This window comes from Pinus tabuliformis, chromosome 2_1 (genome assembly GCF_031772625.1).
Source record: "Pinus tabuliformis cultivar Carrire ecotype Pingquan chromosome 2_1, CPIR1, whole genome shotgun sequence".
NCBI classification, from domain to species: Eukaryota; Viridiplantae; Streptophyta; class Pinopsida; order Pinales; family Pinaceae; genus Pinus; species Pinus tabuliformis.
In genome coordinates, this window is record NC_142299.1 from 486,877,391 (window position 1) to 486,887,736 (window position 10,346).

The following is a 10,346-nucleotide window of genomic DNA, read 5'->3' on the forward strand; positions in this document are numbered from 1 at the left end:
AGCCATGTTCTATTTCCCATGTGATAGATTGGGCAAAACATGGAATGGAAATAGAAGAAATCTACCAAAAACTACCAAGAATTAGTTTATGGAATTTATTTGAACTGGGATGGATTATTTTAAGGTCAGTTCTTGCTTTTCATTAGCGACAAATGAAATGCACTTCCCAATTGGTGATCCCAGAAAAAGACCGATTTATGTTTGTTTTTTGTTTCTGAATCGTAGAGTGGATCATTAATAAGAATTCGTGCCATTTTCCAAGGGAAGAAAATCGTTAAATGATCAATCTCTTTATGTTGGCTGATTTATCCCTTTTAGTCGAATATCACTTTTTGGGATTAGCTATCTCATGTTTTGACCAATAGGGAGACGAATCCAGCCACCATAATTGATAGGTTGGTCAAAAAGCCTGGTCTACTCGGTTGGTCAGCACTACATTGATAATAGCTTCTTTGCAGATTTCACGGATTGGAAAGCCAGGGGTGCTTTGCTCTGGACAATTGTTCCAATAGCTAGACCACCCATTTCAGCATGATCTCAACTGAAAGCATGAGAAATATCGTTCCTTGCATCTTATAGTAAGATATGAATTGACCTCCATTGTACTCTAACTAACAAGCATGGAACAATGACAATATAGGGCATTATTTAGTTACAATTAGAGTTTCAAAAACCAGTGATAGATGATACCATGAGAAACCATATAATTTTATTGTAGCTCACTAAGTTTCTCATATAGACTTATAATGGGAAATCGACAAATTTGATGGAAACAATTTCTCACTTCACAAATCTGGTCCTAGCTTATGGGGAAATGCCTTAAATGTGGCAACTCGACAGCCTTAGATGTGGCAACTCGGTTCTATTCTAAAGGACACGTCCTAATAGAATGGTGCAAACTTTTACGTTGGCTGCCTATAGCAACGAGAATTGCGACAATCTATAGTAATCATCAAATTCTCGGTCTTAGAAGCACAAAGCAAGAAAGGTAGCTTGACATCACAATGGCTCAGTACGACTTGCAACATTCAAACACAGAGAATCAGTAGTTCAATAGGCTATGGATGCAAAGGGGAAGAAAAGAACATCAGAGCTTGAGACTCTCACATGAATTCAACAACGTAGATAGTGAAACTACTTGCAAAACCTGGTAATCGGTATGATCATAGGTCTATTGAGAGCTCAAGATTGTATGGAACTCAAGTTGGGAAGAGCAAGATCTCTAGAGTATTGGAATAGGAATGGGATCAAGCAATAACAAAGGGGGGGATAGTAAATTGATAAGGCTTGAAGATGAGGTTTAAGGCCGAAGATGCATGCTTGAGCATCGATGATGCTAATTGGTCATTCAACCAGCCTAAATTGTGGAAACAGATGACTTAGGTCCATATGAACCAGTGAGAGAGCACAACTCGGTGAGCGGTATATTCCAAGTCAGATCTAACTTCATTTCTAAGTTGTAACTTCTTTACACACCCTTAAAACTGAATAATGAAGAGCCACTTAGGTAGTAGTGATGCCAGCAATTTAGATCAACAAGCACTAGTCACTACTGATCAATGGGTTTTTCCATGGATCAATTTGCTTTACTTCCATATGGATTCTTTCTCTTTCACTACTTGAATTATTGTTGCTAAAATGATACGATAGTGGTTTGTTGCTGAAATCTTTGACAACATTGGCTTTGGTTGTACTTATTGCTTCCATGGCTTAGAAATTGGCTACCAGTACTTAGGCATACATAGCTGCTGCAATTTCAATAACATAGGCAGTCATAGCTATGGAATAATCTACAACTATAGTTACTTGGGATATGGATTTACTTAGTGATAATTTTGTAGCTTATATGGCTCTGGTTGCTTTGACTTCTGCGAGAACAACTCAAGACACTATTCTTGATACATAACATTCATGGAAGTGATCAATTGGTAGTGGTGGATTACCCCATTTATCATTCCCCTATGGTCTTCGAAAGCCCATTGTTGCTCACATTCATTAAAATTTTCTAATACCAACCTATTTTTTATTCCCTACAATTTATTTTATAAACAAAATAAATTTTGAATTGTTGAAAAATAAATTCATTGGTATTTTAATTTCCAGAAATATGCGACGAAAATAAAAGATAGAGAGAGATCAATACCACATTACAACAAATAAACACCCGCAACAATTCTTCTTCATTAATTAATCTAGAAAATCAGGGTTTCAACCCACAAAGAATTTACAAAGATAAATAAAGTGATTGGAACCTACAACTTGGCCCCACTAGAATAATTTGGCCCAAGGAAATTCGGCCAACTAGAAAGTACCCACTGAAGACACTCGTCCTGGAGAGAATCGGCCCACTTCTCACTAACAAATCGGCCCTTGTGGCTTGCCCTTGCTCAAACTCTACTTACTTACAAATCATCCTTGGCAAATTGGCCTCCCCAACAACTGTGCATCCTTGCTTTAGCAATTCAGCCTCTCCAATCTCCAGCAAATCGGCCTCCTAGAAACACTCCCAAAATTATCCTTGTATTCTCCTTCCTTCTCCTTAGTCTAACTGGGCCTCTAGCTCCAAAGAATTAGCTCTTTCCTTCTTGAGAAAAATCGCTTCCCAAAAATGTTGAAGCTGCCTCTCTTCTCTGTTTGTGTCTTCACCTCCCCCTTAGGCTTTCATTTATAATCTTCATTAAGCCCCAAATGCCTAACCCTAATCTCTCTTATAAAAGGTCTAGGAGATCAATGGTTGAGATTATTTCTAAGTCACTTAAATAATTTTATTATTTTTCTTTAAAAAAATGACTTAATAGTCCATAATAATTAACTAACTTTAATTATTGTATTTTAACTAAGTTAGACTAAGAAAGAAGACCTAAGTACCTAAAGAGGCAACAAAACATCTCCTGCATGCCAAGACACAAATCCTATTTTGAAGACCTTCTGAAGCTACCATAAGCTTCAACACTTCCTCCTAGTAAGGAGGAGATTTTTCACTACCCCCAACTTGTCTCTGTACTTCACAAACTTTCCTTTCACTAGAGGCTTAGTGAGAATATCTGCACCTGCTCCTTTGTGGAAATGTCTTGAAGTCTCATAGCGCCTCTCTGAACTCTGTATCCGATGAAGTGATATATGATCTCGATGTGCTTGGACCAATCATAAAACACAGGATTCTCAAAGAACTTAATGCAACTGTGATTATCACAACGAATCATTGTTGGACTTGTTGTCACAAAATCTAGCAAGCCCTATGGAGCGAAAGCCTATAGGACGAAGACCTAGACTAAGTGCCAACAACGGGACAATGGTGTGAAAATTTGAAAACCCAAATCCCTACTGCAACAAACTGATATTACTTCTCCTACTTGTTAATTCATGCAAGTTATTTACTATGTTATACTGTAAATATTGAAGTGAATACGACTGCAACCTTCACTAATTAAATTATATGCAGAAATAAGAACTAAGCAAGAATAAATAACCACACACACAATTGACACTGTTGTGTTTGGACAAATGTCCCCGGAAAAACCAAATGCGGGAAAATCAGTGCAACAGCTAAGGGTTTGTATTATTATGCTGTAGTTTCTGAATACAATCTTTGGATGTCTTACTGGCTATCTGATACAGAGAATCTGACTGGAAAAGAAATTAGTGAGAAATACCTCATTCTATCACTGAAGATTCAATACTGATCGAAGATCTGGATGGCAAGCCCCATACTAGGCTCTGTATCACCCTTCTTGCTGATCGATTTACCTCTGGAACTTCGACTCTTTGCCCTTCTAGTCTCACACCCTAGCTTCTGGCGCTCGAACTCGACTCTCCAGAAAATTTTGAATCTCCTCTCAGGCTTTGCGCTGCCTTAATGTGGCTCTACGCTACCTCTTGTGGATCTCTCTCTGCCTCCTCTACAATGTATCCCCGGATCAGGAATCTCTCCAAATGGAAAACTATCCCTACCCCTCATTGCAAGAAATCTCCTCGATGACCTCTCTAACAATTGTTGCGTTGTTCTCTTGAGAAAATCGATCTTCTGATCTCTCACTCGATGTGTCTTCCAAATGCCCATCGAAGTCATTCTTATAATCTTCTTGGTGAGAAATCAACGGCCCAGATTAAATTCTAATCAATGGCTCAGATCATATTGACTCGATCTCCGTCTTTTTCTAGAAGATTCACACCCAGTTTTATTAATACCCTTTAATTATTTTGATTTCCTAAGTTTAGACTTAGGCATCCATTAAAAATAATTAATTGTTTTAATAAAACTGTCTCTCGGTGAAATTTCCCAAAACGATTTCTAAGCATTCTTGAATACATGTGTCCTAGCCTCCCTGCAAATTTTGAGGCTTAGAGCACATCCGATGCTACCAGAAATCAACATTGCCTCTTAGCAAGGAATGTGCTCTAGTAATGCAACCTACTGAAGCATCACCCTGACTCTGTAACATCTCCCTCTGCATTGTTGATGTCTGACATCACTGCCCACCAACTACTACGCAAATGTTGCATCTGTGTTGCTGTTGACTCTGCATGCTGCCACCAAATACATTGCTGGCAACACTAGCTATGCACTGCTCAGTATTTGACTATTACTAGCCACTGCATTTGTCAGTCTGGCATCTGGTTGCACCACCTGACATTGGTCCATCCTATTACTGCTAACTATGGGCTCCCGTAGCAAGGTCTGGATCCAAGAGGTGGCCTCATCAAGGATCTTACCCATCTGTAGTTCTTTCGAACTACAGTACTAGATCACCCCACCTCTCCCCTGGAGGTATCTAGGCAATCATGGCAAACTCCTCCTCCTCGATATTTGCAGTTGCAGCCTGCGGATCATGTTTCTCGTCCCTTCCCTTCTTCTTGAGAGGACATTGCATAGCGTAGTGACCAAATTCACCACACCGGAAACATTTGATCTTTGAGACGTCCTTCTTCCGCCTCTGCTACTCTTGTTGCCCCTTTGATGCAAGGGATGCATTCTCCTCCTCCTCCTTGGGCTTCGTCCCACTGTTGCTACTACCATCAAGTTGGTACTTGACTAAGTCTCGCCTCATCTCTTCTTGTTTAAGAGCGGCCCACATCCCTTCCTAATTCGGCAATTTCTCTCTGCCTAGGATACTCTGGGCAAATACTTGCCATTCTTTTGAGATTGAATTAAGGGCCAACCTCACCATCTCTGTAGGTTGAGGTGTTGATCCTAGAGCTGCCAACTGATCTCGGACTTCTTGAAGCTTCAACAGGAACATATCAATGCGTTCCGCCTTCTGCATCCTTGAGGATTCCATTTTCTCCTCCAAGTACATCTTCCGCTGCTCGGAAGATCCTTGATACAATGTAGACAAGGCATCCCGCATATCTTTGGCCATCCCTTTGCCAGCAATGTGACATACAACGTGATCCCTCACTCCATCGAGGATCAACCACTTGGCCTTCACCATCTCAGCGTTGTACTTCTTGTGTGGATCTGCATCGACAAGTTCAGCTACCACACTATCAACATAGGCTTTGAGATCATGCTCATCGAGAAGGCAGGAGATCCTAGCTTTTAAGATCACATATTTGGATGCTCCGTCCAATCGATCTTGATCTCTCAGCCCATTAGCTGCCATATCTACCAACAAAAAAATTGAATTGCTCCCTCTCTCCTTTGCACAACTGCTAGGCTGGCCTACGCACTTGCTATTGGAGTTAGTAGATCTACTCCTCGCTATTGCTGCTCAGCAACTGAGAAATATAATTCCTTGGCTTGGAATTCACAGAGGAAGAAATACTGTAGCAAACAGATATTACTTCTCTTACTTGTTAATTCATGCAAGTTATTTACTGTGTTACATTGTAAATATCGAAGTAAATACAATTGCAACCTTCACTAATTAAATTATATGCGGAAACAAGAACTGAGCTAGAAGAAATAACCACACACACAATTGACACTATTGTTTTTGGACAAATGTCCCCGAGAAAACCCAATGTGGGAAAATCGGTGCAGTAGCTGAGGGTTTGTATTATTATGCAATAGTTCTGAATACAATCTTTAGATGCCTTACTGGCTATCTGATACAGAGAATTTGATTGGAAGATAAATTAGTGAGAAATAACTCACACTATCATAGGAGATTCAATACTGATCCAGGCTCTAGATCGCAAGCCCCACATTGCCTCTGCGTCAGCCTACACAGTTCAACGTCACAACTACTAGGCTCTTCATCACCCTTCTTGTTGGTTGATTTTCCTCTGGAACTTCGATTCTCTTCCCTTCTGGTCTACCCCGGCTTCTGGCTCTAGAACTCGACTCTCCAACAAATTTCGAATATCCTCTCAAGCTCTGCTTTGCCTCTTCTGGATCTCTCTCTGCCTCCTCTACAATATATCCCCGTATTAGGAAACTCTCCAACTAGAAAACTATCCTTGCCCCTTATTGCAAGAAATCTCCTAGATGACCTCTCTGGCAACCGCTGTGTTGCTCTCTTGATAAAATCGATCTCTGGTCTCTCACTTGATGTGTCTTCCAAATGCCCATCGAAGTCCTTTTCATAATCTTCTTGTTGAGTAATCAATGGAATAGATTAAATTCTAATCAATTGCTCAAATCATATTGACTCGATCTTCGTCTGTTTCTAGAAGGTTCACATCCAATTTTATTAATACCCTTTAATTATTTTAATTTCCTAACTTTAGACTTAGGCATCCATTAAAAATAATTAATTATTTTAATAAAATGTCTCCTTGTGGGACTTCCCAAAACGATTTCTGGGTATTCTGGAGTACATGTGCCCTAGCGTCCCTGCAAATTTTGAGGCTTAGAGCACATCCAATGCTACTAGACATCAACACTCCCGCTTGGCGAGGAATGTGCTCTAGTAATGCAACCTATTGAAGCATCACCCTGAATCTGTAACATCTCCCTCTGTGCTGCTGATGTTTGACATCACTGCCCACCAACGACTGCGCAAATGTTGCATTTGTGCTGCTGCTGATTATGCATGTTGTTGCCAATTGCATCTGCACTGCAACTCTGCTCCAATTGTTGTTGCTACTTTTTGCAAAAACTGCAACTGGAAAACATCCAAAATACTGAACCATCTGTGTTCAGTATGACGCATCCGTCGTCTGAGTTCTGAGTGCTTCGCTGTCAGCGAAGTCTCTCCGCTACTGTTGACTCTGCTCTGTGCCAACTGCACTGTTGGCAACACTAGCTTTGCACTGCTCAGTACCTGACTACTTCTAGCCATTGCATCTGTCACTCTGGCATCTAACTGCACCACTTAACACTGGTCCATCTTGCTACTGCTGACTATGGGCTCCTGTAGCAAGGTCTTGATCCAAGAGGTGGACTCATCAAGGATCCTACCCATCTGTAGTTCTTTCGAACTACAGTACTAGGTCACCCCACCTCTCACCTGGAGGTATCTAGGCAATCATGGCAAACTCCTCCTCGATCTTTGCGGTTACAACCTGCGGATCATGTTTCTCGTCCTTGTCCTTCTTCTTGAGAGGACACAGCATAGCGTAGTGACCAAATTCACCACACAGGAAACATTTTATCTTTGAGACGCCCTTATTCTACCTTTGCTGCTCCTGCTGCCCCTTTGATGCAAGGGTTGGATTCTCCTCCTCCTCCTTGGGCTTCGTCCCACTATTGCAACTGCCATCAAGTTTGTACTTGACTAAGTCTCGCCTCATCTCTTCTAGTTGAAGAGAGGCCCACATCCCTTCCTAATCCGATAATTTCTCTCTGCCCAGGATGCTATCGACAAATAATTGCCATTCTTCTGAGACTAAATTCAGGGCCAACCTCACCATCTCTGTAGGCTAGGGTGTTGATCCTACAACTGCCAACTGATCTTGGACTTCCTGAAGCTTTGATAGGAACAGATCAATGTGTTCCCCCTTCTGCATCCTTGAGGATCTCATTTTCTCCTCCAAGTACATCTTCTGTTTCTCGAAAGATCCTTGATACAACGTAGCCAAGGCATCCCACATCTCTTTGGTCGTACCTTTTCCAACAATGTGACATAAATCATGATCCCTCACTTCGTCGAGGATCAACCGCTTGGCCTTCGCCGTCTCAACTTTGTACTTCTTGAGTGGATCTACATCGACAGGTCCAGCTATCACACTATTGACATAGGCTTTGAGATCATGCTCATCTAGAAGGAAGGTGATCCTAGTCTTCCAGATCACATAGTTGGATGATTCATCCAATCGATCTTGATCTCTCAGCGCATTAGTTGCCATTGTCAACAAAAATATCAAACTTCTCCCTCTCTCCTCTGCGCAATTGCTAGGCTGGCCTATGCACTCATTGCTAGAGTTAGTAGATCTGCTCCTCGCTACTGCTGCTCAGCAACTGAGAAATAGAATTCCTTGGCTTGGAATTCACTGAGGAAGAAATACTGCAACAAACGAATATTACTTCTCTTACTTGTTAATTCATGCAAGTTATTTACTATGTTACACTGTAAATATCGAAGTAAATACAACTGCAACCTTCACTAATTAAATTGTATGTGGAAACAAGAACCGAGCTAGAAGAAATAACCCCACACACAATTGACACCATTGTTTTTGGACAAATGTCTCTGGAAAAACCTAATGCGGGAAAACCTGTGCAGCAACTGAGGATTATTATGCAATAGTTCTGAATAAAATCTTTGGATGCCTTATTGGCTATCTGATACACAGAATCTGACTGGCAGAGAAATTAGTGAGAAATACCTCACACTATCATGGGAAATTCAATACTGATCTAGGCTCTGGATGGAAAGCCCCACACAACCTCTGCGTCAGCCCATGCAGTTCAACGTTGTATCTACTAGGCTCTGCGTCACCCTTCTTGCTGGTCGATTTTCCTTTGGAACTTCGACTCTCTGCCCTTCTGGTCTCACAACCCGGCTTCTGGCTCTAGAACTCGACTCTCCAACAAATTTCGAATCTCCTCTCAAGCTCTGCGCTACCTCAACGTGACTCTGCAGTACCTCTTTTGGTTCTCTCTCGGCCTCCTCTACAATGTATCCCCGTATCAGGGAACTCTCCAACCGGAAAACTATCCTTGCCTCTCACTACAAGAAATCTCCTTGATGACCTCTCTGGCAACACTGCGCTGCTTTCTTGAGAAAATCAATCTCTGATCTCTCACTCGATGTGTCTTCCAAATGCCCATCGAAATCATTTTCATAATCTTCTCGTTGAGTAATCAATGGAATAGATTAAATTCTAATCAATGGCTCAGATCACATTGACTCGATCTCCGTCTTTTTCTAGAAGATTCACACCCAATTTTATTAATACCCTTTAATTATTTTTATTTCCTAACTTTAGACTTAGGCATCCATTAAAAGTAATTAATTATTTTAATAAAACTCTCTCCGTGTGGGATTTTCCAAAACAATTTTTGGGTATTTTGGAATACATGTGCCCTAGCCTCCTTGCAAATTTTGAGGCTTAGAGCACATCTGATGCTACCAGAAATCAACAATCCCTCTTAGCGAGGAATGTGCTCTAGTAATGCAACCTACTAAAGCATCACCCTGACTCTGTAACATCTCCCTCTGTGCTATTGATGTTTGACATCGCTGCCCACCAACCACTACGCAAATGCTGCATTTGTGCTGTTGTTGACTCTGCATGCTATTGCCAACTGCATTTGCACTGCAACTCTGCTCCAACTGCTGTTTTTCCTTCTACAACAATTGCGACTGAAAAAATCCAAAACACTGAACCAACTGTGTTCAATATGATGCATCCATCGTCCGAGTTCTGACTACTGCGCTGTCACTGAAGTCTCATGCTGCTGCTGACTCTGCTCTGTGCCAACTGCATTGTTGGCAACACTAGCTTTGCGCTGCTCAGTATCTGATTGCTACTAGCCACTGCATCTGTCACTCTGGCATTTGACTCCACCTCCTAACACTGGTCCATCCTACTACTATTGACTATGGGCTCCCGTAGGAAGGTCTTGATCCAAGGGGTGGACTCCTCAAGGATCTTGCCCATTTGTAGTTCTTTCGAACTACAGTACTAGATCACCCCACCTCTCCCCTAGAGGTATCTGGGAAATCATGGAAAACTCCTCCTCGATATTTGCGGTTGCAGCATGTGGATCATGTTTCTCGTCCTTGTCCTTCTTCTTGAGAGGACACTGTGTAGCGTAGTGACCAAATTCACCACACTAGAAACATTTGATCTTCTAGACTTCCTTCTTCCGCCTCTGCTACTCCTGATGCACCTTTGATGCAAGGGCTGCATTCTCCTCCACCTTGGGCTTCGTCCCACTTAATCTTGCCTCATCTCTCCCTGTTGAAGAGCGGCCCACATCCCTTCCCAATCCGACAAGTTCTCTCTGCACAAGA